Genomic DNA, 20,588 nt, shown 5'->3' on the forward strand with positions numbered 1-20,588 from the left:
AGGTTTAGTTACGTACTTTTGAGTTTCAATATAGGGTTTTAGTTAAGATTTTATTGGTTTTAGTTACGAGTTGAGTTGTAGTTTAGACTTTATGAGTTTAAGTTAAGATTTTATGAGTTTTAGTTAACACTTTATAAGTATTAGTTAAGATTTTTTGAGTTTTAGTTATGATTTCAGGAGTTTTAGTTAAGATTTTTAAAGTTTTATTTACGTAATTTTGAGTTTCAGACAACGAATTTCAATTAATTAAGCAACGAAATCAATTAGTTAAGCAATGTAACCAATTAATTATGTTTTGTAACCAATTAGTTAAGCAACGAAATCAATTAGTTAAGCCTGGAATTCAATTAGTTATGCAATGAAGCCAATTAGTTAAGTAATGAAACTAATTAGTTAAGCAATACATTTAAGGATTCGGTTCGAGTTGATTAAAATTCGGTATGTCAACTTGAAGATTTTGAATCACATTAGTAGTTTTCAGTTGTTGAATTCGGTATGTCAACTTGAAGATTTTGAATCACGCTAACAACATTGTTATTGATTTATCTTACGTATTTTAGAAATGATTAAATTGGTTTTAGTTAACAATACTTTTGTAATACGGAGTATTTAGTTATAAATTTTATCATTCTGTTATATTCTTTTGCAATAAAGTCGTTTTTTCTTTAGTTAAGAATAATTATGTTTTATTTAAGAATATTTACGTTTTAGTTAAGAAGAAATTCATTGTAGTTAAAGTTAAATTTGTATTAGTTGAAACTATTTTTTGTTTTAGTTATGAATAAAGTCGTTTTAGTTAAGATTAATTTTTTTTTAGTTAACAATAAATTTTTGAGGTTTATTTATGATTTTAAAAAAATAGTTGTGATTTTATGAGTTTAGTTAAGAATAGTTTCGTTTTAGTTAAGAATAATTTTGTTTTATTTAAGTTACAATTGTTATAGTTAAGAATAGTTTCGTTTTAGTTATGAAAATTTTTGTTGTAATTAAAATAATTTTGTTTTAGTTAATTTGAAATTCAATTAGTTAAGCAATAGTACCAATTAGTTAAGTACTGGAACTAATTAGTTAAGCACTGGAACTAATTAGTTAAGCAACGAAATCAATTAGTTAAACACTATGACCAATTAGTTAATCATTGGAACAAATTAGTTAAGCACCGTGACCAATTAGTTAATCATTGGAACTAATTAGTTAAGCAATGCAACCAATTAGTTAAGTAATGATACTAATTAGTTAAACAATGCAACCAATTAGTTAATCAATGGAACCAATTAGTTAAGGAATTGAACCAATTACTTAAAGAATGGAACCAATTAGTTAAGCAATGAAACCAACTAGTTAAGCCTGGCATTCAATTAGTTAAGCAATAAAACCATTTAGTTGAATTTGAAATTCAATTAGTTAAGCTATGCAACCAATTAGTTAAGCATGACATTCAATTAGTTAAGCAATGAAACCAATTAGTTAAACTTAAAATTCAATTAGTTAAGCATTGAAACCAACTAGTTAACCACCGGAACTAATTAGTTTGCATTTGAACCAATAAGTTTGCAGGTATAAAGAAAGTATTTGTTAAGCATGAAATTCAATTAGTTAAGTTATTGAACCAATTAGTTAAACCTGAAATTCTATTAGTTAAGTAATGTAACCAATTAGTTAGGCAATGAAACAATTTAGTTAAAACACTGAAACGATTTAGTTAAAGAAATGTAACGAATTATGTAAGCAATGAAATGGATTAGTTAAGCATTGAAACCAATTAGTTAAGCAATTGAACGAATTAGTTATGCAATAGAACGATTTAGTTACAATGGAACAAATTAGTTAAGCAATGTAATCAATTAGTTAAGCCTGAAATTCAATTAGTTAAGCTATTGAACCAATAATTAAGCAATGAAATGTTAGTTAAAGTAATGTTAACCAATTAGGTAAGCAATGAAACGAGATAGTTATAGCAATGAAACGAGTTAGTTAAATCAATGAAACGGATTAGTTAAATCAATGAAACGGATTAGTTAAGCTTGAAATTTAATTAGTTAAGTATTTAAACTAATTAGTTAAGAACTGAAACTAATTAATTAAGCATTTGATTTTAGAGATTTGCAATGATTAAACACCAATAGTTGTGTTTCATGACCAAATAATTAAGAATTATTTCTAACACCAATAGATCCGAAAATGTGCCAAAAGCATTAACAAAAAGTCACAAGAAATAGCATAGAACCAATTTTTTTTACTAAAACCATTTCATAACTAAATATAACCATTTCATAACTAAATGTAAGAAAATTATAACTAAAACCATACAATCTTTTACTAAACCCATGAATAACTCATTGAAGAATGCCCCCTAAACTCGAATTCATCAGCCTGCAGTGACATTTCCTTCAACTTCTTTTGCTATGTTTCTCCTCTCCCGCACTCATCTTCCTCCATAACATCTCTCGAAGCCTTCTCCACCACCCTCTTCCGAGCAGAACCAGTCGCCTCTCCACCACCGTCACCGCAATCTCTTGTCACGAAATCAAACATCGAAAATGTCAACCAAACAAATCAAAAACTTAAATCGCAAATTCAACAAAACTACAAGAAAAAAGACCGAAAAATCAAAAACCTAAAAACCGGTGGAGACGATGAGGCTAGCTAGAGGCAGTCGGAATCCATGGTCGCGAATCTTCCAATGGCGGCGAAAAGGAGAGATCGAGGATATTGAAGAAGGAGAAGAGAGAATGAAGGTGGCTAGGGTTTCTGAGGGGACGCCGATGAGGAGGTGACGGCGAGGAGGCGGCGACGACGGTGAGGAGGCTAGGGTTTTGGAGGGACGGCGACGAGGAGGTGACGACAACGGTGAGGAAGCTAGGGTTTTGGAGGGACGGCGACGAAGAGGTGGTGAGGTGTCTGAGTTTTGGAGGAGAGAGAGAGAGATCCAGAGATTTTGGGAGGAGAGAGAAAGATGTTAAGAAGAGAGAAGCGGAAAGTGAGAACCCCGTAGAAAAGAACCAATTTATACCGCGCGTGTGTCTACGCGCGCGTGGTTATCCCATCCGTCTTTCCTACACGCGCCTGTAAGGCGGTCTTACCGAAAAGCTTCTGTGACTGAGAATACTCCAAAGTTATGAATTAATTGTTAGAAGAATATTGGAGAACCTCGTGTACCTATCACTGACCCCCAATTTTCTTTTTACGGAGTACAAAATTTTCTTCTTCAACAAGCCTCTTCTCATCATGCGTACTCTGAGAAATCATTTAAGATCAGTCTCATAACTTCATTCACGATCCTCAAATGATATACGAATAGGAGGTTATAGTAATTGACTAGCTTAACATTCCGACTTTTAGATATACCAACTAGTATAATATCCGTGCGATGCACGATTTATGATCTAGATACAAACTTATATGAAATCTAATAGACAATTATCATCAAAATAGAGTTTATAGATATTCTCAAATAAAAAATAATTAATGATTGATAATTTTGTTATTAGTTTATTACTCATTCGGTGTCTTACTTATTAAATTCAAATAAATAAGGGTACATAGATAAAATTATTTCCATTCTCATTCACCACTTGTGTCAAACATAAAGGTATTTCACTCAACCTTCACTTCGATAGTAATACCCACGTAATGCTCGCACATGCGCCACGTCAACCTCATGACCCGGTCACTTAACACCTATCTAGACCATTTACTTTATTAAGTTAGAGATTACTTTGAGGCGGGACATGGCCTGCACACCTGCACCCGCCTACATTCTCATCCTCATCCCCTCAATCCACGATAGGAATAATGATACCCACCCCTCCCAAAATTCATCCCCTCTTCATCACCTCCCTTCCCGTGTATCCACACCACCCCTAGACTCGATTTTTTTTGGTTAAGAGTAAGAGAGGTTTAAAATTTAAAACTCTATTATAGAGCCTCTAAAAATTCGTTTGCCTGATTAAAGTTATGGTGTAAATAAACAAAACATTATAGTATGTAAGTTAATAGTTATTTTATATATTCATAATCAATCAGGTGAAGGATTAACGACTATGGCGGATCCAATCTAAATCCATCATCGCTCCTTCACCCGCAACAAATACATTTTTAACCCCATCACCCAATAAACTTTCCTCTATCGCCGCCCACTTGGGGTGGATGCACAAACAATCTGACATCCCTATATTCGATAAATAATCCAACTTTTCTTTCAACTAAATTTTAAATATATTGACGGTGCATAAGTTTATTACGAATTATCAAAATTGGTTGTATTAGCTATAATATTGAATTAAAAATATATTTAAAAGTGACATACATAATTAGGATTGAGTGAGTGTTCACAAATTCGATCAATTCAAACTCACTTTTTCATAGTCAATATTAGTCAATCATCTACATTTAACTTTGTTATCAGACCAACATAAAATTCAAACTCGCCCCATCATCAAGTGTGATTCACCATTTACATATAAATTTTATTTTGCACGAAATTTTAAAGTGATGTTGCAATCATTTACATTAATATTTAAAAAATATTTTGTTATTGCAAACAGATATATAGTAAGGAAACTTAATCATGCATCTAGATCATATGACTTTGGGCATAGTTGATTACGATTTATTAGTAAAAAATTTCAATCAACATGCTCTTAAGACTTCAATAATATGATATTCCGTGCTTCGTATAAAAATATTACGATAATGAGAATGTGATAAAAGTTATTTTGATATTTAAGATTAAGTATAGGCTTTGTACAAAAAATAAATTATGGCTAGTGGGTGTAGACACCTACTTTTGTCCCCATTCCCGAAAGGGAAGGTTCGATGATGAAAGCATAAATCTCCACTTGACAACGCATCTCCTATAAAATAACGAATCTCAATTCCCCTTTTCATTTCACCCGAAACCTGCTATTTATAGAAACCTGCTATTTATGGAAACCTGCTAAAAATAGTAACTGCCGTAAAGGGTAGTTGCTAAAAGTAGTAAGAATAAAAAGATAGAAACCTGTCAGAATTAGGTGTTGAACTCCAACATAAATCCTAAAAGAGATAGAAATTGTAAAAGGAATTCTATTCCTATCGCAGTTCGATAAAGGAGTTAACGTATTAATTAAACTCATAACGAACCTAGAGTTCGTAAAGGGCCCAGACGCATTCCGTCGTAAATTGATACGCACCAATAAACTCGGATTAAGTCTCTTAATGAACTCCATACTCCAGAGTCCAATCTGACAAAGAATTCTGCCAGACCCTATTTTCAACGCCCAGCCCTGGGCGTCGAAATCTTTGACGCCCAGAGCTGGGCGCCGAAAATACCTGGGACGGATTCTTTTCCTAATCTGTTTCGTATTCAAATTCCTGAAAAACTATCTTTCTACGCCACTTTTTCCTATAAATAGACCCCTAAGTTCGACGTGAAAGGGACACAACAACACACAATTCATATTCTGAGTATTGACTCCAACCCTTAGCCTAAGCCTCACGCTGCGAAATTGTTCACGCGTTCTGTCGCAATCGATCCATAAATCGAACAGAACGTATCCTGTCCCATAATTTGAGATTCGTTAAATAAAAAGGAGAAATAGCAAAATCAAAGTGGTTAGTTTTCTGAGAACTGCGACGCACCTCTCAAGGGTGCGTCGTAATGTGTCCCTTTTCGATGATTTAATTGCTTTCCTCGCCCTTTTTATGAACTGTTAAACTAACTAAATCTGATTGTTCTACCACGCCTAACAAATATAATATTTTTGGGAAATTGGATTATCATGCTAGGTCCCTTAATGCTATTTAAATCAGATAATCGCGATCGATCTAGTATTATATGTTGCACATTGCTAAAATCAACTCAGATTAGTTTAATAGCTAACGCATGTCCCTTCAATTATTTATGTTGAGCTAGTAAGGATATCCTGCCTCTGGAGTTATCGACGAGCGAGTAATCCTCTCGGTAGTTAAAGTCCCCCGAACCCTCAATCTCTACCTTGCGGGTGTATGTTGAGAGATCCCCACACCAGGCATCACAAGGGAACCTACGTCCGTCGTGGTCAAACATAATTGCACTCCCTTTATGTCACGATAACCGGGTTTTGTCAGTTTTTCTCATTGTCGTTAAAAACTGAATGACGACTCCTATATTACTAGTCAATTGGGTGTAAACTCACAGGAAATCCAATTACACTTGATTGAATAAAAAGAATCGTCACACCCACGAGGGACGAGGTCACGCATTAGCCTCGTGCTTTTTCGACCCCCTTACAGTGGCGACTCCACAGGGGATAGTGAAGGAAATACTCGTGCTTGTAGGTAATCAAAATAGCCGAAGGGTGAAACGATCCTACCCCGCGTTTATTTCCCAATCAAGTTGGGACGACCTGAAAATCAGCATATTAATGTGAACGGGCAGAACCGCATAACGAATCTTGGCTCCCTTGGTGTTTCATCTCGGGAGTTGGGACTAACGATACCCATCGCCAACCGGGGGGTGCATACGCTTCGAATGTTGTCCACTCGGCACTTTCGCTAGTAGTACACCCGTCCCAAACCCAATCGCTCGCTCATTAGGTCCCTCTCGCCTGCATGCCCCCTTGGCTTGCACTTGCGGGTTGGCCTCTTGAGCGAAATTCGTCTGCTGAAGACACTACCTCGATCGGGGCATGTTTTGGATCTACGATAGAAGCGGTACCAAGCCAGGCGCAAAAACTACCCATAGAAGCCTATCATAAACTACATGGCATATTATTATTGCTTCATGATGTAATGTTAGTAATGTGTAGCGAAATATGTGATTGTGTGACAAACAATGTTAGCAAACCAACGACCTAAAAAAAATTGCCCAAACATTCATAAACCAATTTGCCAAAGAGTTATACCGAATACGTGTTCCGCAAACCCGAACGATCGCCACAAAAATAAGTGACGCTCGGGACGGCCTGTAACGAATCCCACAAACGCTGCACGACGCGTAAAGGACGTTATTAGGCAAGCACGCAAAATCGAAGTCGCATAAACAAAAGTAGACGCAAACAGAAAACGAGAACCAGCCAGGGACGCATTTTCAACGCCCCTGGCTGGGCGCCAGAATTTCTCACGCCCGACTGTGGGCGCCGAAGTTGCTGCTTGGCCATCTGGTCAGGCGCAGCAGCCTCGGTGCCCGCGCATAAAAAAATATATACGTAGCAAAAAAAAACTTTTCGAAAAAAATTGCTGCGAGGGCGTATGAAAAGGCACTCGATTCTAAAAGCGACTTGTAAAAAATAAAATAACTCTTTGTGTCGTTGTTAGGCCTCCTATGACGACAATGTTCGGCACCAAAACCGAGCATGCTAATTAAATGACCTTGAATGTCACATGGGCAAAGTATTCAAAAAATAATGTTCGAATAGAGTCTTCAAGGGAAAATAATGTTCAAATGAAAAAGTAAGTAAATCCGAGTCTATACTAGGCTATGCCAAAGTACAATCTAAATCATAAGTCTTAGTTGTCTTATCCATAGAATCGGTCCTAATGCTTGGTGTCGTTCTGCAAGTTAAAAGGTTCAACCATATTGAGTCTCCCTTTCTAACATTTAAATCAATAAGCACCCATATGTAATTATCATCCCTTGCTAAGAGTCTACGGCCTCCATGCTCTCTCTCACCAATAAAAATAACATATTATAGTATTTGCAAAATGGAAACAGTCACATTCTGAAAATCGTTCCTCCATAGTCGCACAACCCCCAAAGTGAACCTAAGGTGTCAATACCATTGGCAAAGAAAAAAATTAATGGCCTCAAGGCTTATAATCACATTGGGTCACGACTATCATAGTCCTCTCGATTCACTCGCTCCTTGAAATACTACTAAGTACGGACTAAAAGATTTTCCATGAATGCAACATGACCAACCATGAAAATACCCAAATCAGCATACCGTAAGGCTACCATTGGGGTAAAGCAATACACACTAAGAGAGAAGCCGCACTAATGATTCTAGTCTTGCAAAAATAAAAATTCGATCTCCCCAACTAACTACCTTGCCAACATTAAGCAAAATGGCGCATGACAAATGAACACCCAGGGGTTAAAATCTAAAGTGTCAACCAACGAAAGTTATGGTCCAATTAGCCTAAGTCTGAGAGTCGCTTGGTCAAGTATTATAGGCTTACGCCACGTCATTATTTTGAGTCTAGGCCACCCCCTTGTATTCATACACGGGTTATAATCAGAAAGATTAATGAAAGTTCAAGTCTAAATCACAACTTCCAGTTAAATCCCGGAAACCGGAATCTGAAAAGAAGCAAAAAGATTATCTTCGATGTAATTCCTTCGTTAAATTTCAATAGGGTAAAAATAACATTTTGAATCTACGCTATTTGCACATTTTAAGAAACGACTAAATACACTTGCAAAGTAAGACAATTTAAAGGTCCACCCTAGGCCAACAAAAATTAAAAGGTCCACTATAGGCCTATCAAACGAGGCTCATTCAGTCTCACCTCGTGACTCAAAGACCACAACCATCTACCTTTTAGCCTATATAAAAAAGGGGGGGGGGGGGGGGGGGGGAAATCCCGAGCGAAAAAGAAAAAAAAGAGAAAGAGAAAAGGGAGACCGAAAAAAAAGCGAGCCATGAAATACTTAGCCCGTACCTCCCAAAGTGCAAAGAAAGAAAAAATAGAAAGAGAAAAGGGAGAGCGAAAAGAGCGAGCCATGAAATACTTAGCCCGTACCTCCCAAAGTGCGAAATTTACCCAAGAAAACGAAGGAAAAGAATTGAGTCAACCAATCCAAATCATAAAATTCTACGATGTCTACCCTTTTCAATCCTTATGCTCTTAGACGCCTTCGCTCTGGGGTCCCTGTTCAGCTCATTTAACCCATCCATGTTCTCATTGCCATAACCCAAGAAACCATTACCTCAACTCTTGTTTTTGAACTTGTTATCAACCGCAAACCACGCACGACCATTGACACGTGCGTCATGCCCATCATTTCCAAAGTCCAAACCTGCTCTTACACCACCATTAGCATAATGACCATATAACTTATTTGGATACGTCCTGTTGATATACCCTTGAACCGTCCCTATGCTACTCATTGGCCTTGATTGATGTAAACTCATGACACTAGCTTGAGGCTGCAAATTGTGAGTCCTAGCAGATATAATCCTCGTGCTTACCTATACAAATTATCCTATCTCATTCAACCCATCTTTCAAACCGTCTTGAGTCACGAATAAAAAGGAAAACAAATGAAAATTACAAAAAATAATAAAACTTTGCAAAGCGCCTTTGAAAATTCGTTTAAAAAGAAAAAGAACATTTAGGGCACAAAAAAGATTCACAAATATTTGGCACAAAACCAAAAAATCTGCCCAGATATCATTTCCAGCGACCAGAGCTGGGCGCCGAAATCTTTAGCGCCCCAGCCTGGGCGCTGAATCTCTCTGCTTGCCAAAATTTGTCCAGAAGTGCTCGTCATTTTATCCGCACATACACGGAACAATAACGAACACTTGGGGGGGGCGGGTACAACACGTATTCAGATATACGTACCACCAAAAATACATGTACTCAAAAAAAAATTATTATAAAATATAAAACAAATTTTTTACGGCAAGGCAGCAAATTAAAATAATAATAAACTTCACTTATTCTACCGTTTCAAATAATATGTTTCCACCTCATAACGTACTTATTTAAAATCGGCATTCTAAGAAACCATTTTCTGGCTAAGAACTACGCAAGACCTGATTCCAAATTAAATCTATTTAAGGCGGATACGTAGGCAATCCATGATTCGGTCCAACCAATATTAAAGCCTATAGAAAAACAAGAATAAAAATAGAAGTCCCTTATTGAAATTTAATTACTTGCAATCCAAGTCGAAAGAAAAATTGAAAGCACGAAGAAGAATCCAAGTCATCAAGATGCCAAAATGAGCACACATCAAAAAATAATAAGGGCACGTACCATTGCCAGAAGGAGCACTCACACTTCTAGGCACTTAGCCAAGACTCAAAAGATCGCTTTGCCTCAATTGAATGGGGGGTAGCGCAAGCGTCCATGACCCCTAAAGTACTCGACTTGACCCTCCCTAAAGCGAACTAACTCACTTAAAGACCTTCTTTCACCACTAGACATAGTCGTTCGCTTAAAGACCTTCTTTCACCCCTAGACACAGTCATAGTCGCCGACAAGTAGTAAAGGCAGTAAGCTTGCAATAAAGAGAATTGTTCTACGGCATTGCCCCATCGTTCCTTCGAACTCAGGGTACCCGTTCATGGTAATTCAAATGCTTGCGAATCCCCTTTGAAAAAAAAACAGGCATTGTCAATAGGACTTGGCACTTAACCAAGGCTCACCCTACTCAGACATATGACACGGGCATCTAAAATCGAAATCTGAAAACATTATTAATGGGAAGACAAAACAGCAACTGGGGGCTAAAAATTGAAATGAAAGAGATAGGGAAGGAACTAAGTATACCTCGACCTTTTATACAGACATACACCAAGTAAATCTAAGTCAATTTGAAAACGGTTTATATTCCCGCAATTTTGGAAAAGATGGCCCTAAAAGCCTAAAGTATATGCCAAACGGGCACAAGTATACCTTGACGCCTGCACCTTGGCTTCCAGCAAATCCTTAGACAGGATTCCAAAAAACGTAACAGATTTTTGATTCACTCATGTGATCCTGTACGAACCCTTCTATAAGTCAACTTGCCTAGGACACCTCGGATTGTACACAGTAGGACTCGGATTTTTTTTAATAAGTTTCATATAAATTCCAAAGACTTTTTCGAACATAATAAAGTGTCGTTGGTTTAAAGCTAAGTATGTGTTTATCTCGATATTGCAAGTGAGTCAAAAAGATTTCTAAATATGATTATGGGTAAAGAAAGGCACCTAGCTTTTGGTCAAGGCATACTTCAACATGTGACTACCTTGACCATGGCAATGTCGCATAATACGACATTTACAAGAGAAGTAGCAGATCACTACTCGAACGTACCTCGCACCAAACGAGTCTGGTTCAAACTATTCATGATCCATGTAACCATGAATACACAAAAACGTATGCAAGGCATTATAGCACCAAGTCAATCCCGTAGCTACAGTTGGAGACTTGAGAAAAAGACTCTAAAAATGCTCGAAATGACGATTTTATCGCAAATTCTCGACGCTAATGCTATACATACATCATAGGGGAACAATCCTAAGCTTTAATCATGTAAAACGAACCTTAGAATGGCTACAACCCGTCCCAAATTCTAAGCACTACTTAGAATATATAAAGTCACCCCACTAACAAAGGGTAACTGAAAATCGCGAGTCACCAAAACTCCGATCAAACTACTGCACCTAACGCTCGCCCTATAAAGCGCCCGTTACACAGTCTACCTCGTTCCAAAGCAAAAGCGAAAGAAAAAAAAATCAAGGATAAGAACTGTCAAAATATACCCAGAGATAATTTTCAACGCCCAGAGCTGGGCGCCAATATCTTTAACGCCCCAGCCTGGGCGCTGAATCTTTCTGCTAGCCAAGTTTTGCCCAGATATAAAAATAAGAAAAAACACCTATGAATCCTCGCATCGAACGAAGTAATAAGCCGTGCAAACCCACGCGGAAGGTGCTACACTTGTTCGAACACCTGAACGAGGCATGACGAGATACTCCAAAAAATAATAATGATATCCCAATACCTGGAGGAATGTTCTAAGACACGCCGTTAGGCCACACAAGCCTACGGTGCACCATAAGTTCAAACATCCCACGGTACAAGTCTAAAAAAAAGAGTAAGGCATATTGCACTAATGTAGGCACGACCAAGAGCACGTGTAAAAGAGGCAAAGACTACTTATCGCCCAAATTCAAAATGCAAGCCACACGACTTCTACATTAAGGATTGAAAGTAGCAAAACGTTACCTACCACGGAAGGGATAGCTCGCACCTACACGAGCGGAACCCCAGGGCATCTTTCTCGAAAGAACCTACAAAAATCGTACGCCAAAAGGAAGCATCCCAACATACATACTTGGGGGCTCCAAGCTACGAAACGACTATAGAAAAATAAAAAAAATCTCGAAGCAAATGTTTGGACAATCGAAAGGGCACGATGTTTGAGCCCACTTCATGAATGGGCCTGAACCCTATCAAGCTTCTAAGAAAACTATTCAAAATCAGTCATTGCTCAAAAAAATGATTCAAGCAAACTGATTAATGGAACCGCTCACAACGACCATTCTATGAACGCTCGTTCGCACATACATATCGTCATTCTAAGTATCGAACATTCACGAACGCGTTCAAAAGGAAAAAAATATACAACAACAAGAGCGGTCAAAGTCTTACGCCTCAAGGTATGTTCCTCGGGCCATATAGACTCGCCCAACTATCGCAATAATTGTACGCCTTAAGAGCAACAGTTCCTTAAAATAATCGCCCCAAAACGACAAGCACCGTAGTCCACCAATCGGCTACGACTTCTCAAGAAAATCATCACGTTCTAAAAATAAAGAAAAAACAAAAGAGAAGAGAATACATAGAACTTCCAACTGTGTCATCAAAAGACCAGCCCAAACAACATTTTTAACGCCCCACCTGGGCGTGAATTATTTCAACGCCTAGGCCAGGGCGCCGAAAATGAACCCAGGCTCAAAAAAGGCCCTAACTTCTGTTGGGCCCTGCCGCATCCATTCGACTCAAAATTACCGATTTCCTTACTGAAAGTCGCACCTCACGACTTTGTCAAGAATAGCACACCACTACAAAGATCGCTCGCACTTACGAGCACGATCCCAAAACACGATCAAGGACATTACAAAATGCATATCCCCAAGGAACCTCTTTGACAAGAAATGACCGTCAAGCACGAATGCTTGGGGGCTCGAAAGAAAATATATATTTTAAAAAAAAAGTATGCAAAGTTAAAACAGTATTCCCAGACTACGCTGTACAAAGTCCCGTGTTTGGATAATCTCAAAAGAAAAAGAACCGGTTTACGACCTCAAGACAAAGGTCGTCGTTGATACTTATACATGGTCCCCCAATCAAGGACCCAGGTAGTGGCAAAATTGAGCCGTAAGGACTAGCTCAAAACCATGGTCCGTCTAAGCACGTTGCCAACCCACATTCAGGTTACAACTAAATCCGAGCATCCCTCGAAAGAATTCGCTCCTACAAGAATGAATAAAAAGAAATTCTCAAAAGAAATGACAAAGAACAAAATAAAATAGGAACTTGCCCATCTTCAGTTGGCAAGATCGCGTCACGAACCACGCGAGTTCCCAAATCGAAAAAACGAATTCAGGGACGTCCACCCTCAGCGGACAGGGCTCGCCCACCCTCAGCGGGCGGGGTCTGCGTCACTAGCCGCGCAGGTCCTCAGTTTTCGAAAAATAGAATCTTCAAAAAACAAATGAAACAGGCTCGCCATCTTTAGCCGGCGGGGTCTACGTCACAAACCGCGTAGGTCCTTATTTTAAAAAAAGCACAAACAAATTCCAAAACAGATTTGTCCACTTCTATCGGACGGGGTGTCCACCCTTAGCGGACAGGCTCGCCATCTTTAGCTGGCGGGGTCTGCGTCACTAACCGCGCAGGTCCTTAGTCGCTGCAGCGATAACTTTTTTTGGTTTTCCGTTTTTCCCAAAAACGATGTGAGTAGCTTTTGGTTTTCCGTTTTTCCAAAAAGAACGATGTGAGTAGCTTTTGGTTTTCCGTTTTTCCAAAAAGAACGATGTGAGTAGCTTTTGGTTTTCCGTTTTTCCAAAAAAGAACGATGTGAGTAGCTTTTGGTTTTCCGTTTTTCCAAAAAAGAACGATGTGAGTAGCTTTCCCTTTTTCCAAAGATTGGTTTTCCGTTTTTTCCAAAGAAGAACGATGTGCTGGATTTTCCTTCGTTTTATGTCCCATAAAAACAAGGGGGTTTTCTCGTTTAGCTAACCCTGAAAATGAGAATCTTTAAAAACATTTTTACCTCGTGGTTGGGCTTGGCCAGGCCCAATTACACTTTATAGCTTTGATTTCGAAACCATCTTTAGCTACTCCCAATGACAAAGTGAGGGAGTCTCTACGCTTCTTTAGATACTTCCAATGACAAAGTGAGGGAGTTTCTATACTATCCGTTGACAAATCCCAATGACACGTGAGGGATATGTCGACACTTCAAGTGATGACCCTTAAGTCAAATGTTATCACTCGGGGGCTCGTGAGACCCTCGCAAAAACAGGTCACCATGACTTGTGTGGCGCACTCCGCCTAATACTTTGACCATCGTCTTACTCCAAGACTCAGTCAAAGTGGGGGCTAACTGTAGACACCTACTTTTGTCCCCATTCCCGAAAGGGAAGGTTCGATGATGAAAGCATAAATCTCCACTTGACAACGCATCTCCTATAAAATAACGAATCTCAATTCCCCTTTTCATTTCACCCGAAACCTGCTATTTATAGAAACCTGCTATTTATGGAAACCTGCTAAAAATTGTAACTGTCGTAAAGGGTAGTTGCTAAAAGTAGTAAGAATAAAAAGATAGAAACCTGTCAGAATTAGGTGTTGCACTCCAACATAAATCCTAAAAGAGATAGAAATTGTAAAAGGAATTCTATTCCTATCGCAGTTCGATAAAGGAGTTAACGTATTAATTAAACTCATAACGAACCTAGAGTTCGTAAAGGGCCCAGACGCATTCCGTCGTAAATTGATACGCACCAAATAACTCGGATTAAGTCTCTTAATGAACTCCGTACTCCAGAGTCCAATCTGACAAAGAATTCTGCCAGACCCTATTTTCAACGCCCAGCCCTGGGCGCCGAAATCTTTGACGCCCAGAGCTGGGCGCCGAAAATACCTGGGACGGATTCTTTTCCTAATCCGTTTCGTATTCAAATTCCTGAAAAACTATCTTTCTATGCCACTTTTTCCTATAAATAGACCCCTAAGTTCGACGTGAAAGGGACACAACAACACACAATTCATATTTCTGAGTATTGACTCCAACCCTTAGCCTAAGCCTCACGCTGCGAAATTTTTCACGCGTTCTGTTGAAATCGATCCATAAATCGAACAGAACGTATCCTGTCCCATAATTTGAGATTCGTTAAATAAAAAGGAGAAATAGCAAAGTCAAAGTGGTTAGTTTTCTGAGAACCGCGACGCATCTCTCAAGGGTGCGTCGTAATGTGTCCCTTTTCGATGATTTAATTGCTTTCCTCGCCCTTTTTATGAACTGTTAAACTAACTAAATCTGATTGTTCTACCACGCCTAACAAATATAATATTTTTGGGAAATTGGATTATCATGCTAGGTCCCTTAATGCTATTTAAATCAGATAATCGCGATCGATCTAGTATTATATGTTGCATATTGCTAAAATCAACTCAGATTAGTTTAATAGCTAACGCATGTCCCTTCAATTATTTATGTTGAGCTAGTAAGGATATCCTGCCTCTGGAGTTATCGATGAGCGAGTACTCCTCTCGGTAGTTACAGTCCCCCGAACCCTCAATCTCTACCTTGCGGGTGTATGTTGAGAGATCCCCACACCAGGGATCACAAGGGAACCTACGGCCGTCGTGGTCAAACATAATTGCACTCCCTTTATGTCACGATAACCGGGTTTTGTCAGTTTTTCTCATTGTCGTTAAAAACTGAATGGTGACTCCTATATTACTAGTCAATTGGGTGTAAACTCACAGGAAATCCAATTACACTTGATTGAATAAAAAGAATCATCACACCCACGAGGGACGAGGTCACGCATTAGCCTCGTGCTTTTTCGACCGCCTCACAGTGGGCTGTTAGTTAACAAATGACCTATAAAATGTTTGAGACAACCTAGAGCCTGTAGGCAAGCACTAGAACATTGTGGCGCGTACAGGTGTGCTGTAACACAGACAATTATATTCTATATTTTTATCGATGCAACCACATCTTAAGCCGTATCGGGATGCGAATGCGACTAAGTACGTGTCCAGTCTGTTTTAGGAAGCTTTCTATTTATGGAAGATACTATAATATGTGTTCCTGTGTTTTTTATTAGTGTCGTTGTGTGCAATTTGTTCAACGACAGTTGTAATAAAAAATCTCTTTCAAAGTATGAAAACTGGTCGTATATACTCATATTGTTTTTCTTCATTTTATTTGAAATTGCGCCAAGTTAACCTCATAATTCTGAATTTCTGATTAGATATTGAGTTTTATTGTTATGAAACCCAAAAGCTAATGTTCATAAACCTTTCACATATTTTATTATAGCGTTTAAAATATTTTAACTACGTGCCTTTCAACTTTAACTTCCTAAAATGAGCAAATCGAGAAATTATAAAGCAAATCATAATTTTATTTTGGACCCCCATTTGTAAATTCCTGGATCCGCCCCTGTGCCAAGTTATCTGATTAGCAAGGGATATATATCACATACTTAACATACTTAAAAAACTACCGTAATAAGATTCGAACATGGGATCTATCAAATGAAAAGTTAATATCTTACCATCTTAGCCGAATATTAGATATGATCTTTATGCATATATATATATATATATATATATAACTAGGAACATCCAAGCGTATAATATACACCAAACTTTTTACATAATGCATACCACATATATGATATTCAAAGTAGTAACACGAGGCATCGCCCAGGCACCAAACACTAGTTTAGAATAAAAAAGTCTTAGGAGATACTCCCTCTGTCCCTATTTATGTGTCCATTTTGGACATTAACGCGGTTTTTAATAAAACTGAATTGTGTGTAAGAGGTAATGATTGAGAGTGCTTTTTTTAGGGAAAGGAAAAATTAGATAATTGTTTAATGTTTAAAGTACAAATAAAAAGGGATGTGGGGATCGAAAAGTGAGAAAAGTGTAGAATGTGTAAGAAAAAGTAATAATGATTTATAGAAAAGTGGGAAAAGTATGTGGAAAAGTGGGAAAAGTGTATAGACAAGTGAAGAGAGTGTATGTTTAAAAATGGAAAGTGGACATTTATAAGGGAACTCTATTTATGGAAACTGGACACATAAATAAGAATGGAGTAGACCTGTCAAAAATCGACCCGACCCGAAAACCGACCCGAAACCGACCTGAAAAAACTGGGTCCTGAACAAGATTTTGTGACCCGTAACCCGATTTTGTCCGAACCCGAACAACCCGAAAAGTAATGGGTCAAACCCGACCGAACCCGTTTTGGACCCGACCGATTGAAAATCATTCTATTTATAGTAATAAATGAGATAATGGAAAAATATAAGCATAATAAACACGTTGTTTTTACTATTTTTGTGTGTAATATGATTTTAATTTGGATTATACGCCATTTTATGGTTGAATTTGACTAAATATAAACTTATGTAGGAAAATTTGTGAATTTGTGCCCATATTTTGTATATTTATCACCTAAATTAATGAAAATATAATGCGCGTTTTAAAATCTCTCAACCCGTTGGGTTGACCCGAACCCGAAAATTCTGGGTCTTGAACAAGAATTTGTAAACCCGAATCCGAAAGTGACCGACCCGATTTAACCCGAACCCAAAAATAATTTTTTACAACCCGACCCGACCGATCCGTTTGACAGGTCTAGAATGGAGGGAGTATAAAGTTTTATGTTTGTTGTTGACAAAATGTGCAAAGTGGCGTTGGCGTTGGCGTGTTTGGCAATTCCATTCACATCAAAATTCAAGAATTCACAAAGTAAGTCTGTGCATTAACTTTTTGTTAAATTTAAAACTACTTGTATTATGAGTATCTATCAATTAGCCCACGTATTGCGGGAAAAAGACAGTGATTAGGGAAATATTTAACTACTTTGGTCCCTAGCTTCTTTCATTTCATTTGACAACAATGCTATTAATATTCACAAATTCTTATTTACATGGGGTGTACGATAAATATTGTACACTGAAGTTAAAGTTAACGTAAAATGTTTAAAAGTTACACTTATATATGTAAAAGTTGTCTATTTTTTAGTGATAAATTTTTTCATTTTGATAAAAAATATATCTTTAAAATCACTAATTATATATAAAATTAATCATTTAACCCTTTAAAATGTTTATCTATCAATTTTTTTTAATAATATAAAAGTTAAAGAAAACTGGATAAAAGTTTAAAAAAACATGTTAAAAATTATGTTAGTTGTTTATCTATCAACTTATACATGCAAGACCTTTTTATTAATATTAATCACGAATAATCACGAATATTTATAGATAAGCTAGCTAGTGCGGCTAGTGGCCTGGTGCCTTTGGTCCTCTATATATGCACCCCTGGCCAATCAAATGATTAATGTGACGTGTGTGTCTATTCTCCTTTATTCGGGTATGAAACAAGTAGCCTCGGGTAAGTTTTTTTCGTTAAGGCAGTATCAGAATAACGCAATGAAACTATTAAACTTCCAAAACCAAATTAAATAGTTATTGACCTCCATACAATTCGGAACCATTAAAGTCCCTAATAAAATTTCAACTTAAAAAAAAACCATTAACTACGAAAAACATTGTCTAAACATTATTAAAAAGGTTTAATAAACGATGCAAATAAAATTCTCTCAACATTCTCAATCCCGAAATGCTGACATTATTTCTACAAGCTACTCGTACTAATACTGCATGCTTTAAAAATCTATTCACCAACAAAGCAAATGCAATTGTGGATTGTCGTATGGTCATTATGTAATAGGCCATGACCAAAAACCACATGAAACACGTAATCAGCAAAGCTGAGTACATACAAGCTAAAAACAACCTAAAACTAAACATGCTTCACTCTCAAACAATGTATTAAATATGATCACATGCAAAAGCCACATCCTTAAAATCAATTCAACATAAATGGATCAACAAAATGACAAGACTTGAGTCTTGACACTAACTCATAACTCTACTCATCCAGTTTAATTAGAATACTGGATTAAGCTTGAATCGGGTTTCTAACTTGTGTCTACTACGAACTAGCATAGGGGGGTTACCCAACCATTAATGAGATATCTATGTCACGTATCCGTGACGGTGTTCCAGCGCATCAATAATTAATAATTAAAAGGGGGCAGGGTCCTGTACCACAACGAACATCCAAAGGAGGATGCCTAATGACCTCGCGCATATGTTCACTCTAAGAGTTTTTAAACTTATCCTCTTAAACTTTACGTTATTAATATTTATTCAAAGGCTGACTCAACGAATCAATTAAATAAAACAACCAACACTTAAACAATTAAAGAATTCATTTTTAAAATCCTTTAAAGATTTGTGATCAAAAAAATACTTTAACTTTATTAATTAATTAATCCTTCTTGCTCAACATGATTAGAGTAACATGAGAGATATGCCATAAAGGCACAATTAAACCTTTCCTAACTTCCTTGACATGCTTGTAATTAAGAGTACAAGACACGTGTCTTTCCTTGACATGAAAGTAATTAAAAGTATGCAACATGATTACTAATATTCTTGTACTTAGAAGTACAATTATAATTAAAAACATGATTGTAATTAAAATTACAAACACGATTACTATACTTGGCATGATTGTAATTAAAAGAACAACATATATTAACTTGTTAGCATGCATGTAATTAATAGTACATACATAAAATAACTTGACTAATTATGCTTGCAATTATTAAATTCAACAACCATAATCAATTAATCAAGTAACCACGAATCATAAATCCAATCCACACTTAACATGTACAATAACATGTATTATAACTCACCTTAGACATGTACGTACCTTGAATAGGTAATGCAAGGGGCCACAATCGCAATTCAACCAGCAATTAGAAATCTCCTCCTACAATAAATCAATAAACATAAATTAATCAGCCATTAAATAATTATAAGTTTCCAGCAACGTTATTTACTTTCAAACCATCATAAACAATCCGAAATTTAATCCTTTTATGCTAATTAATCAATCCCAATACTTTAATTTGAAAACCTAACATAAAACAACATTAAAATCCACTTTAAAATCCTAAAAATCAATGTTTTATGATTTCAATACAATATGATATTTATATTCAATATTACAATTAAAAATCATAATCATAATAATTAAATAATATGATTTCTAATTATAATTAACAAAACTAATTTTTTTTCATATATAAAACTAATAACAAATTAAAATTGAAATAGAAAAGAGAGAGGAGGGGAAGTACGAACCGGCATGCCGTGAAGATCGGGGTGCGGAGAGGCGGGATGACTGGGAAGGCGAGGCGCTAGCGTCGGTGGTCGAGATGTTGTTGTTGCTGCTGTCGCGGGCACCGGGCACGAGCGGGAGAGAGCCAAAGGAAGAGATCGAGGAGAGGGAGAAGGAAAGAGAGGGAAAATAAAATAAGGTTTTAGGAATTGTGGGGGATTTTGAGGGCAATGTGTCTTATTTATAGGTTTTTAGAGGCTTTATTAAATGAAGGAAAATACCATTATCTCCTTGATTTAATATTAAAAGACATAGCTTCTAATTATATTTTTGAACTTGCGTTTTAAATTCTTTTCTCTTCCGAAAATGGAAATATCTCACCTAATTTTTTTTAAATATTCTTCTACCCAAATTAGAAATAATTATTTCTAATTAATTAAAATAAAGTACATTTA

General features: G+C 36.9%; 1 long non-coding RNA gene across 1 annotated transcript; it reads right to left on the bottom strand.

The window, feature by feature from the left end:
* Positions 1 to 2,181: 2,181 nt before the first annotated feature.
* LOC130470391 (uncharacterized) lies at positions 2,182 to 20,352 on the bottom strand. Its single transcript, XR_008930612.1, has 3 exons — positions 20,157 to 20,352; positions 19,706 to 19,782; positions 2,182 to 2,513 (listed from the first exon to the last, which is right to left on the bottom strand). It is a non-coding gene; the product is annotated as an uncharacterized lncRNA (long non-coding RNA).
* Between the last annotated feature and the right edge of the window lie 236 nt (positions 20,353 to 20,588).

This window comes from Spinacia oleracea, chromosome 3 (genome assembly GCF_020520425.1).
Source record: "Spinacia oleracea cultivar Varoflay chromosome 3, BTI_SOV_V1, whole genome shotgun sequence".
Lineage (NCBI taxonomy): Eukaryota > Viridiplantae > Streptophyta > Magnoliopsida > Caryophyllales > Amaranthaceae > Spinacia > Spinacia oleracea.